The sequence below is a fragment of the Indicator indicator genome, chromosome 9, assembly GCF_027791375.1.
Source record: "Indicator indicator isolate 239-I01 chromosome 9, UM_Iind_1.1, whole genome shotgun sequence".
Lineage (NCBI taxonomy): Eukaryota > Metazoa > Chordata > Aves > Piciformes > Indicatoridae > Indicator > Indicator indicator.
In genome coordinates, this window is record NC_072018.1 from 14,498,893 (window position 1) to 14,525,321 (window position 26,429).

A 26,429-nucleotide genomic window follows, 5' to 3' on the forward strand; every position below is an offset into this window, starting at 1 on the left:
ATGGTTATTAAATGGGCCTGAAATACTGGCAAAGAATTATATATATTGGGAAACTTCTGCTTAGCCTGCATCTTAGCCAGCATTATGCTTTACTGTTTAACAACACCTGAGCTAGTTTAATTCAAACAGTACACATTCAATTGCATCATACAATAACTAAAATATTTTAGATAAGATAGATAAATAGTGTGAAAAATAGCTAAGGTAAATCATGCTGTTCTTCTGGGATTTTGTTAAGAATGAATTATTAAATCTGACGGTTAATTTCATATCTGTGTATGTCTGTTTTCTGTCAATTAGTAATTCATCAGTGTTTCTGTGATTAAGGGAATTTAGCATTATAAACTAGTCATGTATGACATTTATCTGTGAGTAACTTGGGTATAATTATTTTACTGTTGAAAACCAGATTGTAACTTTTACTTCTCTTGCAATTTTATCAATATTATCTCCTCATTAATAATAATCTCCATAGTTTCAAATATTCAGGAATTTAGCCCTTCATTACCTCTTGTAAACAATTTAATGCAGGACAGGAAAATTGTGGAAATCACATAATGTGCATGCTTATATTCTCTACATTCATGTCTAATCTTGCAGATAACCTCACTTAGGTGACTCTTTAGGGGTCAGTCAGCAGATTTTTAGTAATGTTATCTAGAGAAGGTAAAGCTGCATTACTATCAAGCTTCTTGTAACCACAGCAAATTTTCTTCCATTTAAGTATTCAGACAGAAAACCAGACAGAAGGTGGCAGCTTCTTGGCATAGACTTTGGACACTGGATCATAAAGAGAAACTGATCGATTAGTCTGTGATTTTTCTTTCTTTTTATGTAAACTTGCTTCCAGTAGCTTGTTAGGAAATAGAGAAAAATTCTTATTTTTCTAAGATTGAAAAGAATCAGTTACAGTAGAAATTTTATTTATTGGATTTGGAAAAAAAAAAAAAGGTAGTTCTGAACAACAGAGAGAAACTGATTTTGCTTTGAACTCAGTTGACTAATCTGAGAAATTACAGCCACTTAATGTGGACTAGTATCTTTTCTGGACTCCTATTTTACTGTCTTGAAAGTGATATGGAGTTATACAACTTAGTCTTATATTAGACACAACAAAACATTTAATTTTCAAAATGGAATAACATTCAGATGGGATTATCAACATTATCCTGCCCTTAGGCTAGCCTGGTCAATGATGATAATGTCAATGATATGTACTTAAATAGATGAGTATATTATACATTAATTTAATCTTGAGGGGTTTAATATATTTATAACAATGTCTAAAACACTTGCTTATGCTGAGATTCTAATTTCAGTGGTGCCTAAGAATCAGACAAATGCGTCCTTCATGAGTTTTGGATGTTTGCACTTCAGATTCCCTGAAATTTCTAAGCAACACCTAGATAAGTGTGATACTTGGCAGTTACAACTATGGCATAGTGCGTGTTAATTTTTATTTCAGCCCTGTCATTGACTATGTTCTGTACACAGACTTCTAATGCTGCAGGTCTGGATGTCCTTGTAGCTAACTGTTAAAGAAATCACCAGACCGTTACAAAAGTATAAAAGGAGTGAAGCTCCAATGAGGTCAAATCAAAAGGCGAGGTTGGTGTAATAAAAATGTGTATTTTTATATATTTTATAATTAGTATTTCCTGGCGGTGGTATCTTCAAACACCACCGCATCTTATTTATAAAATGTATTCACAGGTTTAATTATTCGGTTGTGGGTCTTACGTTTCACATATAAAGACAGTTAAATTTAAGCACAGATCTAACCTTTCCAATACAGCAATTCAAATTAGAAATCCAGGTGCTGTGATCTGTGTTTTTTCCCACAGATGGGATTCTGTGGCAGATTAGTCGGGTACTCATGACTTGCTCCTCTGTCTGGTATCTTCCCAGATGCTGTGGCTATAATTCAAGCAGTCCTTGGCTTGGAGAGGGCTAGGAGGCCTCTCTTGCGTTGTGCCTGGTCACTGAGCTGTAGCCTCTTCTGGGATTCAGTTCCCTTGAAGCTTTTCCCCTTTCTGCCTTGTTCCAGCTGCAAGGCCTGGGTGAAGTTGTTGGTCTGCTAGAGCAGGTTCTTCAGCTGCTACTCAGGCAGCATTTGACTCTTGTTGATGTCTGGGTGAGAACAAGGCAAGTTGCTTGACTTCTTGGCTGGTTTAAATGCAGTCCCAAGACAATTAATGCCCTTTGGTAACACAGAACCCTGATAAATGGACCCATGGGATGGGTCATATCCAAACATGGCCAAGGGCACACACAGTTCACAGCTGTGTTACACACAGTGAATTACACCTGCTACATGTTTATCTGGACCCCAGACACCCCAGGAAGTGTCCAGGTTTGCACATTCACAGGTGTTTACAAGGTTAATCACATGTGCTATACATTTGCCTTGACCATCTGGACCCCAGGAAGTGTCCAGGTTAGCGCATTTGCAGGTGCTTAACCCATTGTCTGGGCTAGGGCATGTTTGGGGGTTTGACCCTTCAGGATGGTTGGCTGAAAAAGGAACATGTTGCTGTATACTTGATGTGCCAATGAAAAGGAGATATGAATAGTAAATTTAAATTTGAACTTTCAGCTTTGATTTTGGCTGTTTAAAGTCACTGAACTCCATAGCTCAATTCTTATTTCTTTATTGCAATTTTGTTAAAGGATGTAACTGCATTTCAGATTCATGTTCATTTAGTTGCACTTGGAATTTTGGCTTGTTTTTCTTTACCATTGTTGATAAGGAATGTTCACCTTGGAAAAAATAATGCATTAAAACATTTCCAGATATGGCTGATTTTTGCATCTCAGTTCCACCACAGGGGCTTTGAACACTTCTAGAGGCTCACTTCACCAGAACAAGTTAGCAGTTTGGAGTTGAAGTTGGTAGTTGCTTCACAGAAAATGGCAAAATTTTTTCCTGCTTGAGTCACCAGAAAGTTTTTATTATTCCAAGCAGATCTTTATTTTCTATTGTAAAAGGTATAATTAAAGTACTTTCGCTATTCTGAGCTTAGGTCAGAGTTCTGCAATGAGCCCTTTGCGCTTTTGTAATGGTTATGACAGAGGTCATGGTTACATATCAGTGAGATGGAAGCTTTGCAAATCAATCAATGGAGCACACACTTTTTTCCTGGAATGTTCAAGATGGAAAGGAAAGCTTTATTTATGTATTTATTTTAAGTGAGGTCACTTCTTATTTTTTCCAGATTAGGTTTATTAACACTTACTTGTTTGGCAGCAAACAACTGTGTAACATAAACAGTTGTGTGGGGGGTGTTTAATTTTAAAAAATCAAGATTCACATTTTACACTAAATTTGTGTTTCATGTGTATATTTGTGTATATTCTTGTGTATATTTGCTCACTCCCATCTGAAGACTATATTTCTGATGAAGAGCAGAGACTAGGTGGAAACTTTTCTCCTGAGATATGCAGGTATATTTAGAAAGGTCATTAGATTTCAAAAGTGGTTATAGACTAGTCAGGACAGAAAACCTTACAGAGGATAGCTCAATACTCTTGTAAAGAAGCCTTGTTTCCCCTAGCACATACTTAAGAAGGAATCCAGTGGTGGATTCCTTCTTGGGACAGTAGAAAAGGCTTGTACAACAGAGCAGTTCTTGAGCTATAGGAGACGTTGCCTGGTACACCAGAGTCTGTTGCTGCAGCCTTGTGTAATCACTTAGCCAGTGAGGTCACAGCATATTAGGGATTGGACCAGTTCAAAGCTTTAGTTATGTATCACAGACCTTTTGTATTTGACTGACCTTTTATTAGGATCTCAGAAGTGTATCTGCAGCAGTGAAGTCTGGCATTAGGCTGCATCAGTACAGCTGGTAGGTTAAAGGGGGTGGTTATTTCCCTTTTTTAGCACTTCAGATGCTGCAACTGGAGTAGTACCCAGTTCTAGCCCCTGCTCACATCCCCACTCCAGTATAAGATACAGACAAATTGGAGCATCTCCAGAGGGTGGTTGCCAAGATGGGCAGAGTACTGGAGTATCTCATGCACAAGGAGACGCTGAAGAGACCTGAATTTGCTCAGCCTAAAGAGGAGGAAGCTAAGAAGAGAACAGAGCTAATTGCTGTCATCAACTGTTTAATGGGTCATTACAGCCAGATGGAACCAGACTCTTAATGGACATGCACAGTGAAAGGACGAGAGGGAATAAATAGATGTTGCAGTGAGGGAGATTTTAATTAGACACAAGGAAAAAACTCTTCATGGTGAGAGTGGTCAGACACTGAAACACTTGCCCAGAGCAGCTGTTGATTCTCCTTCCTGATGGATTTTTCAGTACTTGCCCGGGCAAGGCCCTGCAAAACCTAATGTCACTTTGAAGTTGGCAGTGCTCTGAATTAAGGGATAAACTCTAACAACCTTAGGGGAGGTCTCTTCCAACCTGTACTGTTCTAAGCTGATATACATTACTGACTTGACATGAAGGACATCATTCAACAGTCTGGCCCAGATGTGGATATATTCTGGATGTAATCTCTTTTGTATACCCTTTGGATTTCAAAGTATATCCTTAAATCAGTTTGTCAGGTCAGCTCACAATTCAATTTGAACGTTTTTGAAATGTGATTCTTCTATGAGAGAAAACGTCAGTTTAACCCTCAGAGTACCAGAGTGTCAAGGTATGTGATCTACTCTGTAATGGTGCTGTCCCATTATGTTTTTTACCATCTATTTGTTACATCATGTTCAGCTCAGATTCGTACAGTTTCTACTTGTTCTTATGAGGGTATGAGATTATTGATGAAATCTCTTAAAATCAGCAAAGTGAAGGAGGAGAGGGGGGAAAAAAAGCAGCGGGAATGGTGATAGATAACCTGGCTAGTTTTGCATTATTATGCTGTTGATGTTTGACCATGAGTCTGCTGAACTTCAGTGAACCTTGTACTGCTTCTAGAGGTGTTTTAGAACAAGTCTTTGGTGCAGACTGTTTTCAGTTCTGTGTTTCACAGCACTCTCATGGATCTTTGCTCTCTTTTTTTTTTTTTTTTTTGTGTCACTAGCATTAGTCTCCTTGGTATTTTTCATAAAGATGCAACATTGGGGGTGGGAAGAGTAAAGTTTCTTATGCTGGGCTGTGAGCACTATGATTCATGTTAACCTTCATACATCAAATACTAAAGAAGAAGTGTAAAAATTAGGAGAAAACCATGTAGATTTGCTCTTTATTAGAACATCTGCTAGACTTTATTTTGGCCTCATTCAGGATATTTGGACTCCACTTTGATACTGTGCACATGAAATGTGTATCAGAAGTGTGCTAGAGTACATCAATTTTATTACTGTGTTTATGACTGCTTCTCTGAAAAGAAAGTATTTCTGTTCAAATCAGCAAGAGAAATATTAGCTTGCATTTTTTTTTTCTTGAGTGCTTTATATTTTGGGTTTTATTGCTTCACTTTTTTTTTTTTTTGTTGTTTTCCTGTGAAAATATTTGATTGTCTGGTTTCATAATTCTTTTCTGAAATCTATTTAGGCTTGGTTAATGCACATGTAATGTGTAAACTCCATATGGAGAAGAATTTGATGTGCAAGTACTGTGAATAAGTTCTGGCATTGCTTTGAGCATGAACCTTTTATTTTTGTCTGGGGAAAAGAAAGGGCTGTTAGTGGTTGCTCTATACATTTGGTTAGATGTCAGTTCATTTGCTCAGAAGTTTGCTGCCAGGTAGTGTTTGGGCTTTTTCTGCTTTAGGCTCATTCTATTTTAATCATGACTCTTCTGCCTTCTATTTTTATTCAAAGTTTTTTCAATACATGCCTTTCTCAGGGCTACTCATTTCCCTTGTTCTGTCTTTCCCAGTATAGCCCAGCTGCTAGTCTCTCACAGGGAGCTGTATTTTCTATTATTATTTTTCCTATTCTTCAAACCTCTATGAGCTGTTTGTTTTTCCTGACCGCAAGGCCTGATCCTGGGTAGTAAAAGACCCTCTGTTATGAGTATCCCAGGTAAAAGGAAAGATTTAAGAAGGCATAGATGGTAAACACAAGGGACTCTCATCTTGAGAGTGGTCATATACTGTAGGTAGAAGCAGGCAGGAAAATAGGCTCTTACACTTAGCAAGAAGTACTTGTAGAAATAGTTTCAGAGGGATGGAATACGTTTATTTGCTGTATCCACAACTGTTCTAAACAATTGTTACTACATTTTCCAGTAGGTGCTGCATGGTGAACTGACTGCTGGTGCTTACTTTTATGTGAAGTACCATTGTTAAGAAGAAGAAAAAAAAGGTTTCACACAATTGCATGTAGAATTTAGCATCTGTTTTGTTTGGGAAAAAAATGTTTATATCACTGCGTCCAACTGTTATTTAAATATACCAAGTCTGGTGCTAAAACATGTCCCTCAGTACCACATCTATGCATCCTTGAAACACCTCCAGGGATGGGGATTCAACCACTTCCCTGAGGAGCCTGTTCCAGTCTTGGAGACCTCTTTCAGTCAGCAAATTTCTTCTAATACCCAACCTAAACCTTCCCTGGTGCAACTTGAGGCCATTTCCTCTTGTTCAAGTAGGGAGAAGAGATCAACACTCCACTCCAACCTCCTTTACAGGAGTTGTGGTAAGCAAGGAGATCTCCCCTCAGCCCCCTTTTCTCCAGACTAAACAACCCCAGTTCCCTCAGATGCTCCTCACCAGACCTGTTCTACAGATCTTTCACCAGCTTCATTGACAGTTTCTCCAGCACTTCAATGTTTGTCTTGTAGTGAGGGCCCCAAAACCAAACACAGTACTCAAGATTCATTCTCATCAGTGCCAAGTCCAGCTGCAAAGGTAGTTTAGCAACAGAGATAATTTAGATGAAGAGAACGGTATTCCTGGTCATTGGAGGTTTTAGAGAACATTTGAGAACAATTTCTGTAAGTAAAGTTCAAATCTGCTCTGCAGAAGAAAAGACTAGTTGTTTTTGTAGAGGTCTCTCAATGCCTTATCTACATGGCTGACTGAACGCAGAGGGGGAGACCTCCACAGGATGTGCTCTAGCATCAGTATAGAACAGAGAGGATAATTGTGAATGGGAGAGTCTTAGTGGACATGATAAAATCTTGCAGTTTACAGTGTAGGTCTGTCATATTGATGTTTCATCTGGTAGTATTCTGCAGTGGTTAGATAGCAACATGAGGAGTAAGCTGCAGATAAAGTCAAAAGACACAGGAGAAAGATGTGAAAAGAGAGAATGAAAAACAGTTCACAATATAGTTGGCTTTTATTGTCACTGTTATAGACAGATTTAGATACAAATATTGGATTAAAATCCTGAAAGTTGTGAAAAGTCTCAGAATTCAGCCTTAAATTGCACCTTGCTTTTGAGCCACACTAAATCTCTGTATAAGCCACAGCTACTCTGTCACTTGTCAGAGTTCTGTTTCATGGACATGAGTAACACAATGTAAAGAGACATTGATGAAATAGTGTCAGAAAGCTGTATTTCTTGTCATTGGAACCAAAATCTAAAATTTTATCTGCTAAATTTCCTTACTAAAGCTTGACCTATATTTTCACAAGTCAAAAGGGGAGGGGGGAAGCATGTTTTCTGTGAGGGCAACCATTATTTCTCAGTGAAACAAAATTAGTTTCCAGCTTTCTTCTGATGCCTTGAATTCTGGATTCAAATAGGTAGTGATGTTCAGTAGCTCTATACCAGGGGTATCCTTTTCTTGGCCACTCAGTAAATATTTAGATAGTACTGGGGGGGGACCCCAAAACAAATAAACAAACAAACAAAAAAAGCAAACAAACAAACAAAAAAACCAAAAAGGACATATAAGCAATAGAGAACATACATGTTTGTAATTAAAAATTAAAATAGAATAGAGAAGGGTGACCAGCAAGGAGGGAGCTGCAAAACATCTCTGGTAGTATCAGAATAAAATAGACATGGGAAGTTCTGTTACACAAATGAAGTGGCAATACAAACCTGGATTTATGGTATTGTTCAAGGGGTTATCCAAAGGGCTGACTGCACCTGTACTTCTGTGTGTTGTGCTGAGGTGACAAGTTACTCCAAGCACTGCCTCTCACCTTTGAATATTTTTATTCTTGTCATACTATCCATACTTCCATATGTCTTGGTCAAAACTCATCCAAATTGGACTCCATAATTTGGAAAAGCCTCTGCAGAGATCGTAGTGTGCTTTCCAGTGTAGTTAACTATTAAATAATATCCAATATTTTCTTTAAACTGATTTAAAATACTACTAATATTGTGTTGTCTTAGTCTTAATACATTATATACTATGGGTATTTTGAATTGTGATTGTTTATAGTAGCTTCATTGTGTCTTTCCTTTATTGTAGCTCTTTATGGTAGGTTCTATTGTACTTGCACCAGCCATTTAAAAAAAGAATTTACAAAGTTAAGGACAGGTGAGATGTGTAGCAAGATAATTTGTCTTCACTGTATTTTACTATTTTATGCTGAACTCATCTTTGTAAAGAAAGAGTGTTGGCATTGAAATGTCTGGGTTTATTTTTCATTTTACTTATCATTTAATTTAGACAAGAAAGACTATTAAATTTAATATTAGTTTTAGGGGAAAATGGTTTGTGTCCTCAAGATAAATTTGTTTCTTCAAAAGATCTTTCTTATGACCTATTTTGTCAGCAAGTTCTTCTATCTGGGAAGATTATTTCTGTTGGCGAGACTATTTCCAAATGATTCTAAGATTACTAATATAAATACAGATTTTTCTTGTTGTGTTGATTTATTTGGTCCCAAATTTCTGAACACTTGCCCATCTTAGTAATTTTATTTTTGAGAGCTAACAAAGAAGTTACGCACATGTGTGTTTGCAAGAATGAACATCTTTAAGGGCAGTTGATTAGCAACATATTAACAAGAAAGAATGCCTCATGTGAAAGCATTATTGTGACACTTTAAATGAATTGAATATGTAGAGGCGTAGTTCATTGCTAGGAATTGTGAAGAGGAGAGGCTTAAGATGTGTTCTGAAACGTGGCAATGTTCCTGCTCCCATTCCATCACAATGCACAGTAGCTTAAACATTTTTACTTTAAGTGTCATTTCATCCAGTGTAGGCATACAAAAGTTACTTCTCTAAGGCTGAGATTTCACCATTCCCTTAAGCTGATGATCAGTCCTGAAAAAAGCAGTCTTGATCTACTTGTGTTTAGCCATGGGTTCCCGCTTCCATTGTGCCAAACGTTAGCCCCCATTTTGACAGTCAGGGAACTAATCCTACTAAGACTTGACTTATTATTTATTCTTTTTTTTTTTTTTTGGGGGGGGGGGTTGGTAAGGAACATGATTATAGAGGATTCTAATTGTAAACAGGCGAACTGCCTGCTGGGCTAGGCCAGGATAAGTACGATCAGCAAAGTAAGGAGAACATTCTCCCTCTGGTGCTGGAGAGGCTGCACCTGGACTACTGTGTTCAGTGGTTGGGGCTCCTGTTTTTTGGAAGCATAGGGGAAAATTGGAGGGAGTCTAGCAGAGGGTGCTCTGGTCAGACTGTTTGAAGAAACTGGCCTTACTGAGTTTGCTGAGGTGAAGATGCATAACAAATTACAGATATTTGAAGGAGAATTACAGACAGGATGAAGACGCTTGCTGACAGCACTAGGTGATAGAATAAGGAAAAATGGCCACAAAATGCAGATTGAGAGATTAACAGTTGGACCTTATAAAACTGATGCAGCATTGAAGCTGGCTGCCCACTGGGGTTGTGGAATCCCTATCCTTGGTGGCTTTCAGGACTTGACTATCAATCCCCAGCTGAACTGCGCTCCTGTTGGCGACAATTCTGCTGTCAGCAGAAGGCTGAACTAGATGACCTCCACAGGTCGCTTACATTGAACATTTCTCTTGTGCCATAAATGTTATTGTGGAGATGTAGCCTAAGTCTAAGATCTTTTACAACACAAAAATGAAAGTGATGGGGACTTACAACAAATGATTTATTGATTTACCTCCTGCTAACACAGGTTTCTAAGGTGGCTGTTTCTCTCCACTAATTGTGAAATCTTTTAAGACTAGTTTAGATTTTCACAGAATTGCCTAGATTGGAAAAGACAAATATTTAAGAACATGGAGTCTGATCATTAGTTTAACACTGACAAGTCCTTGACTAAAGCATATCCCTAAATGCTGTTTCTATGTGACTCTTGAATACCTTCAGAGGCTCCACCGTCTCCCTGGACAAGCTGTTCCAATGTCTGATAAACCTTTCAGTGAAGAAATTCAACCTCAACTTCCTTTGGCACAACTTGGGGCCATTTCCTCTTGTTCTAACACTTGTTGTTTGGTTGAACAGACTGTCCCCCACATCTCTACCACCTACAATATAGGAGCTTGATGTGTATGATTTGGAAACAGGACATGCAATCTCTCAGCAGTAACCACAGAATGTACAGATCTAAATAAACTTACTTAATTCTCTCTCTCTTTCACACACACAGAGGCTCTGTGGAACACGGCACTCTGTACAATCTCCCTGTCATCTTGTTCATGTGTCTAGTGGATGTGGTTGTGTTTTTATTTGTCACTCAGTCTGTATATGTCAAGCACAACATAAAGGGTATCTACTCCTCCCCCACAGCAGCAAACTACAGTGAGGAAATCCGTAAACAGAGGCTTACTGGTGAATCACCCACATCTACAATGTCTGCTTTGCACCAGCATGGAAAGAGAAGTGCTGCATCAGTTTGAAATTGTTTCCAGCCTCTGGAAGGCAAACACTGATGAATTAAAATCCCCCCATGAACTCTCCCCAGGCATGATGAGGTAGGGGAAGAAACCCATGGCTTTCTCATACACATGGGACCGCAAACACCTGCAAGAAGTCTATAAAAGCAGTGGTCTGGCAGGGATAGTGCTGACACCTAGCTTCTGAATAACTTTTTGGCACCAGTCATAGCTACGAGCCTTATTCTGTTTAGACCATCTACCCTGTGGCAGGTTTGCAGTATTTGCACTAATTTATTTTAGTGAGTAATAGAAGAAGGCTAATAGCTTGTAGTGTTGAGATGGGGACCTTTGAGCAGAGAATGTCAAGAAGATTCTTTGGATTGTAACAAACCATTGAAGCCGTTGTTAGAAGGACACAGAGGATCAGGAAAAAGTCAGAAGTTCAGAAACCCAACACTCAGCTTTTTCTTCCTTATCAATCAGGATAATAAACTGCACACAGATGGGCAGCTTCTCTCAGTAAATCTCAGAAAGTCTTTGAATTAAAAGTGGGGGGGGGGAAGGGGAAGAGTCATCTTTGCTTCCTCTGCATCACATCAGATTGTGGCAAGTGTGTTTTTCATGCAGTGCTGAAAGGCCTGTGTTATCTGAGACTAGGCTTTTGATGCTTTTCACTAGGGATTTTCCACAAGCTTGCCATAGGCATGATGTTTTCAGTTTGTCAGATGTGCTGGGAGCACTAGTAAGTCTATCAAAAGATGGTTCAACTACATGTTTTGTGATGCTGCACTGCATCAGAATTATTTCTTCTCTATCATGCAACTTTATGCTGTTTTAAAAGTTGTCATCCACCTATCAGCAGCAGAGATGCCTGGATAAACATTGTTTTTTCTTGTTCTTTTCCCTTATGCATGCTACAACCTCTGTTTGTGGCTAAAAAAAACACTGATTAACATTTTTAAAAGGTGAGAAAGATGTAAGGTCAAGTACCATTACAACAGAAGGTTACTGTAAGACAGCCTCTTATCTGTATGGAGAAAGTACTTCTAAATAACTGGCAGTGTCAGAGTGGTACTATAAAGGTCAATCTACTCAGTCTATTCATTTCATATTCTATACTTCTGGCTGTTGGTTGGTTTTTTTGGTTTTTTTTGCATTTGTGTCAGGAGCACAGCTAAAGTCCAGTCTCCTGTTGAAGGCCAGAGATAATTTCAGCGAGGTTTGGAATGGGATTTGTATATACCACTCACGTTAAAGTGCTTTTTGTACTCAATTTACATAAAAACATACACGTGTGTGTGTGTGTAAGTGAGGCTGCATATCCTTGTATTTGCTTCAACTTACTCATTGCTGTTAGAGATGTGATTTTTTTAGCTGAGTGTTAAAAATGGAGATTCTAGAGATCTGTGCAGTCTGTACTATCTCGTTGTAGTAGGATTTTTCTAGTGTATCACAATTATCTGCCAACTTGATTACACTCCCTGTGATTTAAACTGATTCTGATATTTGGATTCTAAACAACAGATTTGTTCTACAGCTGATGCTAAATGCTGAAGCAGCTCAAGGGATATGTTAAAAAATTTCCATTGTGTGTCTTTATATTGGTACATTATGCCAAATAATTTAAGACAGCCAACTTGCAAATAGTGGTGTGTGAATAAAATAGTAATTGTACATTTAGAGACAATCTGTTTATGATGGAGTTTTATTTCCTTCATTTCTGTACCTGAATATTTTGCAGACTCTAACTGCACATTTATATTGGTGGTTTGACTTACTTCTCTTGCCTGGGAGAGTGTGGAATCTTTCATGAGAAAGAACTATAATGATTCTGTTACTGTTCACTACCTCTAATAATAAAATATTAACTTAAACTTTTTATATGAGTGATTGTTGTCTCATTTGCAGTATTCTACGTCTGCAAATGTGGAAGCAAACAGTCCTGCTATGTGAATGCATTCAGCTGGAGCCTATGAAGATGATAGTTACATAAATGTAACTAGACATTTATATAGTTCTATTTTTAAATTCTTCCTGCAAAACCTCTGTTTTTTTGAAAGCTATTTTGCAGCTGTTATAAAATGCTGAAAATAGAATTGTATTTTTCCTGCTAACTTTGAGTTCTCAAAGTTTTGTCATATTTGGATGTAATTATGGAAGATCATAAAAATCAAGAAATTATAATTGATCTCTTTTTCTTTGCAGAGTCACAGTGTACACTCTGTGGGGAGCCTGAAGGTGAGTGTGTTTTCCTTCTAATATTTTTCAAAGCAGCTAAAATTGAACACTTGACTCAAATGATACCTATATACAATAGATTGGAAATGGTAGCCAAATGATGAGAACCACTGAAAGATGTTATTCCTGTTAGATAGCAAAAGTGAATTGAATTAAACTGAGTAAAGCACAGTACGTGCTGGAGGCAGGAAATAACTTAAAGGACAAATATTCCATTGGAGCAAAAACTGAAATATTTGCTCTTATTCTTTTGTGTGTTTCTCAAATTATTTTATGTTAAGAAAGACTGTGAAGAGACATTTAAGGACATCACTTCGAGGGTAGAAAACAAAGAAATTTGACATAAAAAGGAAACGTTAATATGTTTTTATATTTGATGTTACATTTCCAGAGAACTGTGAGAGGTGAGGTGAATAAATATTGCTTCTGAAATAGAGATAATTAAGCAATAACTATTATACAGTTCAAATACATGCTCAAGTGAAAGTGTTTGGTGGTTTGTTTTGTTTGTTTTTTTTCCAAGTGACTAATTAAATACCAAGGTGAGACCACAATTTACCTAAATGAATGTTGAAGCAATGAGATGATGGTTTTTAAAGTAGGTCATTATTGAGGGAAATCTCTCTAATTTCCTTATTTATTAACATTGGGGCTGTTATAAAGAAAATGTCAAAAAGTTGACCTTAGTTTCAAATCAGCCAACTAGAGTCTTTCTAAGAAACATAGTCTGAAATAGTAAATGTAAAGGCTGGAGGAAAGTATATTAAATAAACCCCAAAACTATAGATTCTAGACTGTTCCCAGAAATGTTCAGCTTTATATCTTGCAGTTTCTGAAAAAAAAAAAAAAAAGACCAAAAAACCTCCAACAATTTATACTTCTAATGTTTTATAAATTTAGTAGGCATAAGTTATTAGGAGGTGAAGCCTGGAAGTGAAAGGTGAAAGCTATTGCAACTAATGAAATATCTCAGTAAATTAAATATTAGTCATCTGCTTCTCCTTTGTTATTTACTGACAAATAATTGTTTAGAGATTTGTTTTGACTTTGCATTCCTATAACAAACAGTCATTTCTTCCTTTGCTCCTTTCCTTTGTCCTTTACTTGAGAAAATTGCAATAACACAGATACATGTGAGAAAAAGAAAAATAAGACAGGTGTTTGCCTTTCATGAGATTCCTTTCATGATATGATTGTCAAACTTAGAAGTTATGTATTGGATTAGTTCTGGCTTATTAGATGCTATACCTGATTTCTAACAATAGTTCTTTCTTTTCATTACTGATCTTTTATATCTGTTCACCTTTGCAAATTTTAGGAAGTGCACATGGACTTTGTAAAAAAGGAATTAAAAATGGTAATAAAAATGTTTAACACTTATAGGACTAAAAACCCTCAATGAAAAGATATTTATTTGTATTGCTGTCAGAACAGTCCTCAAGAACATGATGCTCAGTTTTTATCTGAGTAGATATGAATTTTCCCAATTAATGTCTCCTGGATCACCTACTCTCCCCTTAAACACAGTATTACTGAAATACTAATTATTTTTTCTCTGTCTCAATTGAAAAAATATTTACATTAGTGTCAGTTTAGATTAGTGATGAGATTTAGAATTGGTTTTCCTTGCCAGATTAGCACAATTTCTGATCTTACACCGAAGATGCACAGAAGTTTTACATGTGATTTTATAATTGCTAGTTGCTTGACAGATATGACTTTGGTCTTTAGAAGGTCATTCTAAAACAAATTGAACATATATGTTGTGTAAATCAATCCCGAAAATTCAGCAATTCAAATCTCAAATCCCAGAATTTTGTAAATTTTACTATGGTTTCACAGTATATTTAAGAGCAATAAAAAAAACAACCCAGCTTTTTGAAATGTTTTATTTGGAATTCCTGACTCTCTTTCTATAGCTTCCTTCAGAAATTTGAGATACCCTCTCTTGTGGTGTTCATTTTTTATATCTGAAGGAAATTCAAAGAATATCAGTTAATGGTAGATGCAATTTATATCCAAGTTCCTTTCTTCCTACTAATTTTCTGAAAAAACTCAAATTTCACTAAGTACATCTGTAAAATTGTAGGACAGGTACACCATGGATAGGCCTCTGGGATTGAATTCCAAAGTAGTAAGCAGAGGTTTAATCATTAAATATTAGATGTGGAGAAATCACCCTCAGCTGGGAGAGAGGAAGACAAGGCTTCATATCTTAGCACTCCTGAGTGTCTCTGAAGCTGTTTATGTACAGGTAGCTAGTTGTGAGTTTCTGCTCATCTTCCAGTGCTGGCAGAATGGAGGTGTATCACAAGCCACAAATTCTGATTGTGGACTTGGTGAACTACAGACCTAACTGCTCTTGTGACGGTTCATCCTTTCTCTAATCATCATTCCCCTTTCAAAACCGGCAGTTCAGCCCTGGTTTGCCAGTATGTCCGAGTGTAATGAGGAATGTCTGTGTAAAACAAAGCTCTTTTCTGGGGACACTTTGCAAAGTTTTAGCAGTTAGTGCTGCATTTCAGAGAGCAAGTGTATTTATCTCCATGCAAGTTACTGCACAGGTGTAGAGCAATGTGAGTGCATGTGTTGTTGAGTGAAAAAAATACCAGAGAGGTTGTGGAGTCTCCTTCTCTGGAGACTTTCAAAGCCCACCTGGATTCGTTGCTGCGTGGCCTAGGTGATCCTGCTTTGGCAGGGGGGTTGGACGCGATCTCTGGAGGTCACTTCCAACCCCTAACTTTTGGTGATTCTGTGATAGTAGAGGGAGATACAAATTGTCAGAATACAGATGTAATGTTTCAGTGTTTCACCTGTGTAACGTGTGAATCCATAAATGTCTGCATGTGTCCTCCTTTGCAGCCCATCTAAAGAGAATGATTTGGCTTTGAGAATCCTTTTTTTGCATGAGCTGCAAAGGTTTGTGTGTTCTGTTTCAGCAATCATGGGTTTGCTGTGTTATTGACAAGCATGTCAGCTATCATTCCTGTCAGTGTGAGATGTTTGAAGACGAGGAGGCCTGTTTTATACTGTGAGAAAACTGAAGTTTCAGAGCCAATGGTCTAATAAATCCTATTTAGATGCTCCATTTTCTGGAAATGCAAGAGCAGCAATGACGTATTTTCAGATGATAACAATTGCCTCAGAGGAAGCTGGCAGATGATGTTATCATGATCAAGTGTTGAGTTGTTTTGGACTTTGTTTTGTTGTTGTTTGCTTGTTTTCCCCCCTGTTCAGATTTTAAGGGACGATGGCATAAACACATCTAGCTTCATCGTTACAACAGCCATCACACTCTTCTAGAAAAACTGCTGCAATCATGGGAAGTTTCAGTAACAGTTGTCCACATTAACCCTCAAGCTCATGTTTCTGTTCTGACTCCTAGTATTTATTCAGAGAAGTTTTGGGAAGGACTGCATTAAGAAATATTTTCGATATTACCAAAGCAGCAAACAAGTTTGGACCACCTTGTCTTCTGAAAGCCTATGCAAGTGGATACTTTTCTTCCAGGCTTTTTTCAAATATCAGTATTGACTTTCTAGTTCTGTGCATGCCTTTTGTTCCTATTTTGTGATTGTTCTGTTTCTTTACTTCTTAGAGATAAACAGGCAGTCCTGTACAATACCAGCACTTTTCAACTTTTGTAGAAATCATAGAATCATAAAATGCTTTGAACTGGAAAGGACTTTTAAAGCTCTTTTAGTCCAACTCCTCTGTATTAACCAGGGACATCTACAACAAACTAGATCAGGAGCCCTGTCCAATCTGACCTTGAATGTTTCTAGGGATGGGGCATATACCACCTCTCCAGTCAGCCTGTTCCAGTGTTTCACTGTCCTCATCATAAAATATTTCTTCCTTCTATTTAGTCTAAATTTACCCTTGTAGATATGACCTCTGATAAGGTCACAGAATTTTCTCATGCCATGCACTTTATCGTGTGTGCAGGTGCTTCAAGGGTTTTACCTAAGAATTTGAAACAGTTGATAGTTCGAAGAGCCAATGCACAGAAACTGCATGACTCTAAGTGTCAGAAGATTGAGAAATTTCTGACAATTATGTATTATTTGCCAATAAATCCAAGGATCAGAAAATTAAGACTGTTTTTTACTGTTGATTTACATTTTCAAGCTGAGACACCAATATAACTCTGTCTTTGAGAAGAAATGAGTTTGTGCTAAATTTTTAGCGAGTTTGAGAATGCTGGAGTTATGTCACTTATTTAGCAATACAGAAGTTTAAGCCAATTAAAAATGGAATGGGTTTTAATATGATTAAAAGTTGAGGATAGATGTAATTGCTTATTGGCTTTTTAACAAAAGAAGTTTTGAATTTTTTGAAATAAAACCAAATGGTACTGTTGAGTTGTTTGTATTTGCTCACAAAATGCGTAAAATATTCATTGGAATTTGGAAAGCGGAGGAAATATAAATAATCATCAATAACAACAAAACCCCTTACTTTTATTGAGAGGAAAAATCTCTCTTTTTGAGATGTATTAACGTGATGCATTTATTTCAGGTACTATCAACTTTAGGGTTTTTTGTTTGATTGGGTTTTTTCTCTGTTGTTTTTGTGGTGGTGTTAAAGAATGTGGACAGTAGGTAGCTGAGAAAAATACTTTAAGCTTGGCACTATGTCTTAGTATTGATGATATTCCATCTGGGTAGCTCTGGCTCTGAACATAAACATTTCCCTTGGTATCTAGTGGAAAACTATTACAGGCATATTAATAACTCCAGAGAATTTTGCTAATCTTCATTTTGCTAATCTAAACATTTAGTAATCCACACTGAATGAACTGGCAGTTTCACCATTATTAGCAATGACTTTCAAGAGTCCTGTAATCTTAACTTCTTTATTCTTATGCTGTATTTACTAGAGCAACAGTTATCAGTAAGAAAAATTGTAGTTACTAAGGAAGAAAAGCACATTTCACAAGACAGAATCCTGACGTTACAATATGTAATAAAATCTTCTTAGCCTACTTTTAATATTGCTTCTATTCCCCTTGTTTATAAATATTTCATAGTTTGTTCAAATTAGATTCTTGTTCAATCTATGTACCACTGAAACCGTTAAATAGGTCATTATTCTTGCTATCAACCCAAACCATGATAATTAAGAATTAGTACCTGCAATGACGGACGTAATGCTAACTTCAGTCAGTTGTGTGTGAAAAATTTTATGTAAATATAGGATCATGGTCTTTTATCCTTTTACTTTGATCCCTGTTTTTAGGAGCTGTCACATTCATGTGCCTGTGTAAGCTTCCTTGCTAACGTTTCGATAACAGATCCTAGTAAGACCATTCGTAGTATGAACCTTCCTCCTGATCAGAGTATTGCTAATATCCATTTGGGGTTTTTTGTGGTGGTGTGCTTTGATTTTGTTGTTGGTGGTGATTTTTTTTTTTTTTTAACACTTTACCTTCTACTCTTCAAGTGATTTGAAGGTTTGATTGCTCTTTTTCATGGAAACTTTTTCAAGTCACATAGGATTGTATTGCTATCATTCTCCTTTGTGTAGTCTATAAATTTTGAACCTTTTACTCTTAGATCAACAGGAAACATGCAAGTTAGTTACAACAGAAATGTAAAAACAAAAACAACAACAACAAAAAAACATGGAAAATTAGATTGTACAAACCTAAGTATTTTTAAAATCTCTTTTTCTCTAGGCTAATAAATCAGATTTTGCTCATTAATTTCTTTAGGATAACAAGTGATAATATATTCATGACATGCATTATTCTTGAACTGTGCTAGGGTTAATATAAAGTGATGAAATGTGTCATGATGTTTAGCTAAGAGTTACAGTATGCTTTTATTCAAACAATACTGACTGTGATGCTACTGTATTTTCATATTGCCTTCATTTGGACAGACAGCAAAAGTTGTCTACAGTGAGCAAAAGTAGTCTTCAGTATGACTGCTAAAGGTTTAGTTGCAGAGAAATCTTTTGGTGTCTTGGTCCTTGAAATATTTTGATATTTCATTTTGAAATCTTCTAAATTCTAGTTTATATTTGTATATTTTGCAATGTTATACATAGCATTAGTAAAACGATGTATTTATCTACAACGAGGAATAAAGCTGCATTGACATCAGGGATGGGTTATTTCAAGGACCTGAACCCACGTAAACTCAGTGTGAGATACGGTGACCTCTGTATTGCTACATTTCTTTTACAAAGTGGTAATTTAAAATAATTAAAAAAAAAATTCTTAAGTGCATTTTAACAAAACAAAGTCTTTTCCAGGCCTTTCCTGTAGTTTAGAGTAAATTAAATTCATGTTTAGCTGTTTCTATTTCTCATACATACAGAAAACAGCTGTACTTCAAAACTGCGTTGTTGTCCTTGGTTTTTTCATCTACTGATTCACTCTCTTGGGCTGTGCAGACAACAACAACAAAAAAAGCTGATTTAATTTGGACAAATAGGGTGTAATCCCAAATGCAGAAGGTATTATTTGTACATTCATTTTACATTGTTGTGGTTAAAAAAACCAAAAAAACAAACACAAACCCCAGCAAACTAAACCAAACACGAAAACTATCTCATCTTTCCTGCTCCAATACAAATGCATAAATGAAAAGCTGATTTGATTTCTGGGGTTGAATAGATGGCCTCAGAGGTTTTATCAGTGCATGCTTAATGTTACATGCAGCGTTAGTAATGCGAATATCTCTTCTGCCAGGAGTGAATGAAGTTACATGCTATTTAGCCCTATTGAGGTCAGGACTTCAGCATTTGCTGCAGTAGGGACCAATGTAAGTATGGTCAGTACAGCCTAGAGGATGGTGATAATTTAAAGTAACCTTTAAATAGAAGTGTGTGTGTGTATATATATATTTCTTTTTTCTTCTCCATTTTTCTTATTCTGCTGACTGTTTAGCACATTTTTGTTACATGTAGTGTCCTCGTTTAGGTAATCATTCATATGTCATATTTATTTGCTGCAGGTTAATTTCTGTAGTGGCATGTTTTCTCTAAAAGATGTTGTTTTAGACACGTATCATAAATGAAAAGATTTCCTTTATAGTGTGAACTCTGTTTTCCCTTCTTCTAATTATCATTCTAAGCAATGCTTAGGGTTTGTGATTTCATTCAACTGTAATACTCCTTTGTACATATATGTAGCAGAGCTCTTAAATTGAGCATTAATGTCTCCTGAATATTGCCTCCAGCTTCTGTCTTACTTCAGATTTTAGAAAGATACTATTGTGTCTCTGTAGCATAAGAAAAATGATGGATTTTAACCAAAATATAAAAGATTTTTTTTTTTTCCAAAAAAGGGGAAACATTTCAACAGTCATTCCTTATTGAAGTTATTAAGGATTTGACAGAGTAAAGTTGAAGTGACAGATCCTATGGTCAGTTTTAGGTTCTGAATTTTAGGTTCTGCAGGATATAGCTCAGGGTGGACAGTTTGCAAGCTTGATTTGTCTTTCACCATATCACTCCCTTGATGTATCCCTCAGTCCTGGGCTCAGGACATGCTCAGATGGTCAGTCTGCAAATGATTTACAATGAAAGTGAGGCTTGCCTCACCTTGCAGCTCAGAATCTAACAGGAGCCTTGCACCACAGGGGAACTGTCAATATCTTTGTCACCTTCTAGGAAAAGCTGAAGCTAATTCTAGATGTAGAGTTTAACACCAGCAAGATGCAAAATGCTGCATGTTACAGGATCTTCTGTATGCAAGGTTAAGTTAGTATTTCTCAATCAATGTTTAATTCTTCTGGGTAGGAGGTAAGTCTTTAAAAAAAGTCAGTGGTTGTAAGATTTGAGAAGCATAGTTGTGACAGAATGCAAAGAAAAACTTCCTTTCTTGTCACCACGCACTGTGACCTTCAAGATCAAATACTTCCAATCTATCTTTTAAAACCCTCTCACTAATAAATCATATGATTGTTATTGCACACATGTACACATTTCATTCTGACTGAGGAGATCATGAATTATTTTTACTTTGGTTCTGGATCATCAGTCTGAAAAGAGTGTACTAGGAACAGGAGCCCTTTTCTGAAGTCAAAACCTCACTTTACAAGAGTTTTCCATGCAGAAGGAATGCTGACTTCTTGTAGAGTGTACATTTGCATATATCTTAGATAACTTCTGGCAACATTCACCTCAATGATGTATGAAAATTCTGAGCTCTCGTCTTGTAAAGAGCTACGATTGATATTAGTGGGAATATTATGTAGAAAAAGAGCAAAGGCTTTTTCAGCAAAGAATTTCAAGCAGAGTGAATCAGACTTCTGTACCTGCTGATTACTTTCATCACAATTTGAGTCACTGGAATCATCACACACCTTATAAAACATTAAAGCCAACATTTGTCTGTAATAATAAGCAACAAAGAAATAGAAAATAGTATTCTAACTACATATTCAAAGCTATCTCCTGACTGACTGTCCATGAAAATGAATAATATGATGGCAGCAACCATGTTAATAGCAATTAGCTTGTGCAGCTGAATATTAAGCAAGCTCTTCAGTGCTTCTCTCTGAAAAATATTTCTGAAAAATCTTGATGTAGTATTGTTTCAGGTACTTGAAAGGCTGATTTCCAGGTGCATCAAGTGGCAACGTGTCCTCCAAAGTGCGGTTCCTACCCTAGTGCTGGTTTTACAGATTTTAACTCCATAAAAAAAAAACCTGAACTTGAGTCACCAGGTTCTTTTCCCACAGCTTATCTTTGTATGTTACAAATTGACTACCACTGTGTGCCTCAGCATGCCTAGTAAAATGTTAATGCTGCACAAAGGTCATGGTTCAGTCTATTTGTTTTACTTAATGTAACTCTTGAAAAGGTAATGGGACAGATGTGTTCTGTCAGATACAGTGAAGAGTTACTTGGAAGAAAAAGAATTTTGTACACTTTTTACAGTGGACTCATTTTTAATTGGAAACTTCAGATGTTGAACTCAGTTTCACAAATGTCCATTATCAGCCTTATTTATGAGGTGGACCAACTATTAAAACATGGAAATAATTTCTCTTTCAGCGTATGTGGCCATAACCTCTTGGGGATTTTATTTGTATTGAATTTTCATTATGCCATTACATTTTTTTTTTGTTAAGCATATTATGGCAGTATCCTTTTTTGAGAATCAAATGCTTGTGTTTGCAAACCAAACTCCATTCTGGAAAGAAACTTCTTAAAGTGCCTCTTAGCTAAAGTAAATTAGTTATAGTGTCGAGAGAATTCCATTTGACAATCTTTGTGCTTTAACAAGAGAACCCAAAACTAGTGATGGAACCACATTCCTGATGTAGATTATTGTAAGTTATGGATTTCATGAACTGTAATAAGTCTCTGAGTGCTATGAATGGCACCATGGAGATTTTATTTTTGCCTTTTCCTCAGTAATCTTCATTTCATGATATTGATATAGAAGAAAATTAATTCTCTTACTGATGAAGAACATGTGGGTGTTTTCTTTTTGCCTTTGTTTTTCTTAGTATTTTTACAGTAGCTTATACAGAGCAAATAATTTTGTGCTAGGCATAGTGACTTTCACTTTTCTGGCAACGGTGAAGTATTTCATTTAGTGATCTTTTAACCACTTCAACATTTCACCTTGTATCACAGAAACAACACAGAGGAGCTGAAGGATGTTCCTGAAACTAAGCCAAAATTCTGCTTGATAACAGAGGTTCTTTGCTTGTAAAAGTCGGGTCTGAGTGCACTCTGTCTTAAATAGGAGTGTTGTTCATAATCTGTATTACTACGAAACGTCTTCATACTGATCTAAAACCTAGAAAAGGTAACAGAAGAAATTCTTGCTTTTAACACAAGACTAACACTGAAGGACTGCTAAACTTCAGCACCATAATCTTAATTGTAGCACCTATGTACCAAGCAATATTGCCAAGGGGAAACTCAGCTTTCAAGTCTGAATTCAAAATGTTTGGTAAAAGAGCAACAGATTTACTGACTGATGGGGGACTTGAGGTAGCAAAGGGGTCAAGTTCCATTTAACAAAGGAGAAGCCCGAATTGGGGAACAGGAGTGATGTTTTAGATGGTTGGCAGAATTATGAAAACAAAGATCTTTTAAACTCCTGTCAAAGGATAGTCAAGAGCTTCAAGGAATGAAAGAAGGAATGTCTGTCTGTGTTTTGTTTTTGTGACAGTGTGACCTGTTTTGCTTTTGACTTAAGTCACAATAAGCTAAATGTGCTTTATATGCTTTTATCTCTATAAACCTTGTCTGTTAACATTCAATGTCTTTAACTTTGGAAAGGTGAACTCAGATTACCCGGAACCTGAGGAGGGAGAAACACGTTTGTGATCGCCTAAAACATCTTAGCTGAACTTCAAGTTCTCATTCTATGAGGTGATAGTAGAGACGCCAATGAAAGAGATGAAACATCCGTTTCTCTTACTGGGGAAACCGAATACTGCAGTAGTATTTAGCAAAAAAGGTCACCTGTGTATGTGACAGAATATGTAACAGAAGCTGGACCAAGCCCAACTTCATTGGAATTCTTGCTCTATTCCATTGATCCCATTTTTTCCAACCTCATAGCCACATAGTGCCTTTCTGCCATAATTACTTCACAGCGGCAAATTCAGGATTTTGATGTGTCTGACTGACTAGGCATCCCAAACTGAAATGATTAATTTGGTTGAAATGAGAAAGTTAAGGAAATGTTGCAATAAGTTTCTTCTGCAAGGCAGGTGAGTTTGAAAACTTTGTGCCTGCATCTCTGCTCTACCCTTAACATTATCTTTTAGAAAGATCAGCCTCTGAATATGAAGGCATAAAGTCTTGTGCAAGGTCTTGCTTATTCTATGAGTTTTAACAAGACATTGACAAATCAGTCATTCCAGCTCACAGGGGAAAGGAATAGGCAATTTGTTACTGTCTTCAAGAATGATGGAGATTAACAGTCAGAAGAGTTGGAGGAGGATCCAATGAAGCACTGACAGAAGCAGAAACAAAATACAGCATTGGCTGACTCTGCAGTCAGCTGCTATCACTGCTGACTGACCTCAAGGTCTTTGCATTCAAAGAGCACTTTCTACTTGGGTCTAAATAACTAGCATTCTGTAGCATACCCAAGTTATCCTCACAACTACAAATGAGACTATTCATTAAGAGTTGAATTTTCAGAAACAATTAAATTGTTCCTTAAATTAGTGACTTAAATTCAATACTTATAATTAAAAAGAAATAGTGATGTTCCATATTGTAATTTGGGACACTGCTGCAGATCCATTATTGGATAATGTATCATATTAAATAATATGCTATTGAAACTAATTAAAAAAAATACAGTCACTGTATATGACTTTTAGTGTGTGTGTGTGTGTGTGTGTACATATATATATATATATAAAATTATTTTAGGATATTTTCTCCAGAAAAACTTTCTGCCAGAGATTTAAGTGGTTTCAACTAAGAATTTAAAAATCCTGATGAATCAAAATCAGGATGTTTTTGTTAAGGTTTAAAAGCTGTGGTTAGTAAACAGTACCATTAAACACTGCAATTTATTTCTGGGAGATATGTAGGACATTGTTGTGGGTTATTAACAAGGCTTCTTTCAGATTTTTAAGAAGTTCAGTGTCACATTTTAAGCTGTTGCATCAGCGGGGCTCATGTCACACAGTCCTGTGCCATTACAGTGTGACCACAGCAATAGGAAGGCTCAGAGGCAGAACCTAGCACATACAGGTAGTTAATAAATACCTAGTGCCTATACTGTAGTCAGAATATTTATGCTGCTTTTTTAGTGATTGGTTGTTTGCTAAATTCTAAATTTCAAATAATGTCTAGCTTGTTTTGGTTGAGCTCAGAGACCTGTTTAATAAGTTTGTATGTTCAAAAAAAAAAAAAAAAGTCTAAAGTACTGTGGAGCCAAAATAAATTTATTTAGTAAAAATAACATTATTTAGGAGAAGCTACACTTCAATATGATTTGAAGAAATTAATGATAATTGTTTTCACACTAAAATGTAGGAACACAGTGGGCCAATTCCAAGAAGTGACAGGATCTTCCTCTCTTACCGGCTTAGAAAGACATAAATGCCTTGTAAATATTCATTGCTTTGATATTCTCTTCAACTCTCCAATTCCTTGTAGAACATTTTTCACTCTGTGCTAAACATCTCTACTGTCTCATCCAGAATTTAGAGTCCTGAATTCCCATATAATTCTTCCTGTTTCCTTGCAGCATAGTATATCGCACTCTATCTACTGTTAATATATGCACAGTGGAGGATTTTGTTTCTTGTTTGAACAGGTAATACATTGATTAATAAGTACTGCATAATTTATTGTAGAAGTAATTGCTTATACAGTGATAAGTTAAGCTTCCTAGCAGTACTGAACTTTTGCCAAGCTTCTTTCTGGCCATAATTTCTCATGGAATAATGTTGACACAGCATCTCTCCTCAGGAGAAGTGACTGTAATTACTTTAAAGAGGTGATCTGAAATTTTACATTGAGGTTTCTTTTGTAAAGAAAAGGTCAGACTTGTTGAAAAAAAAGCTTGTCATAGAAAAGTAGGAATTCAGATGGCAATGTACTTGCAAATATTTTGTTAAATAAATATAGTCAGTAGCTGATTGACAAGCTCACCTTTAGAAGATGTGAGTGTCCCTTCAGTCCCTACTCCATGTAGTGCAGAACAGGGACACTGAAGCAGAGAGCCCGTTTTCCAGGTGAATATCCTGGTCTGAATTACAGGCTAATGTAGAACAGATCTCCAGTGTCCTGTGTTCTTTCTTTGAGACTGTAGGTGGTTGTTTATCTGTAATGGTCTGAGAGAAACAGATAACCATTTGGAAGCAAAAATGGAAGCAAAATTTAGTCATCTCTTATGGTCCTTTTTCTAAGGAATAAAACTGAAACAAAGGAAATGCATGGAGACAACAGTTTTCTTCAGTGAACTTTTCTATTTTCATAGCTTCAATTTTTTCATTTTCTATGAATTATGTTTTTCCAGTTTGAGAAACGTTAATGTGGATAATCACATGTAAGGTCTCTTGGTATGTATCCCATGTTTAAGAGACATACAGAGAAACATCACGTTTTGGAGTGTCCTACAGCTTCCAAGAGTTAATTTTGAAGTCTAAAACAAGTGGTTTCCTGTAGTGACTGACTAGTCCAAATTTGGCCACTTAATGTGTGATTTTTGTGTTTTCAGAGTATATGAGAAACAAAACCCAAAATAATAGTCTGTTCTTCAACATGTTTTGTTCACTCTCAAATCGCTTTGTGTCTCTTGCCAGTTTACTGCACTGAGAACTGAAACAGCCTTGATCCTCAAAATGCATCTGGATGTTTACACCAAGTAACAAAGGCGAGCTCAAGGGCTGCTGTCTGAGTGCAGATCAAAGCTTCACTGAGTGGGTTGTTTTCCAGTTTTGTTCCCTTTTTTAGGAGGGGAAAAAAGTGTTAATGAAAAGAAATCAAATTTGTAATTAAGCATATAGCAGGAATTAAGCATCATTCTGAAAAAAGGGGCCCATATCCATCCTTTGTCTCTTCTGAAAC

General features: G+C 36.5%; 1 protein-coding gene across 1 annotated transcript in view; it reads left to right on the plus strand.

The window, feature by feature from the left end:
* DLGAP2 (DLG associated protein 2) overlaps nt 1-26,429 on the plus strand; it is a 362,668-nt gene that overhangs the window by 125,422 nt on the left and 210,817 nt on the right. The window contains exon 2 of the mRNA XM_054383858.1: nt 12,882-12,914. The gene's annotated coding sequence lies outside the window, so the exon portion shown is untranslated. The remainder of the gene's footprint in view (nt 1-12,881; nt 12,915-26,429) is intronic.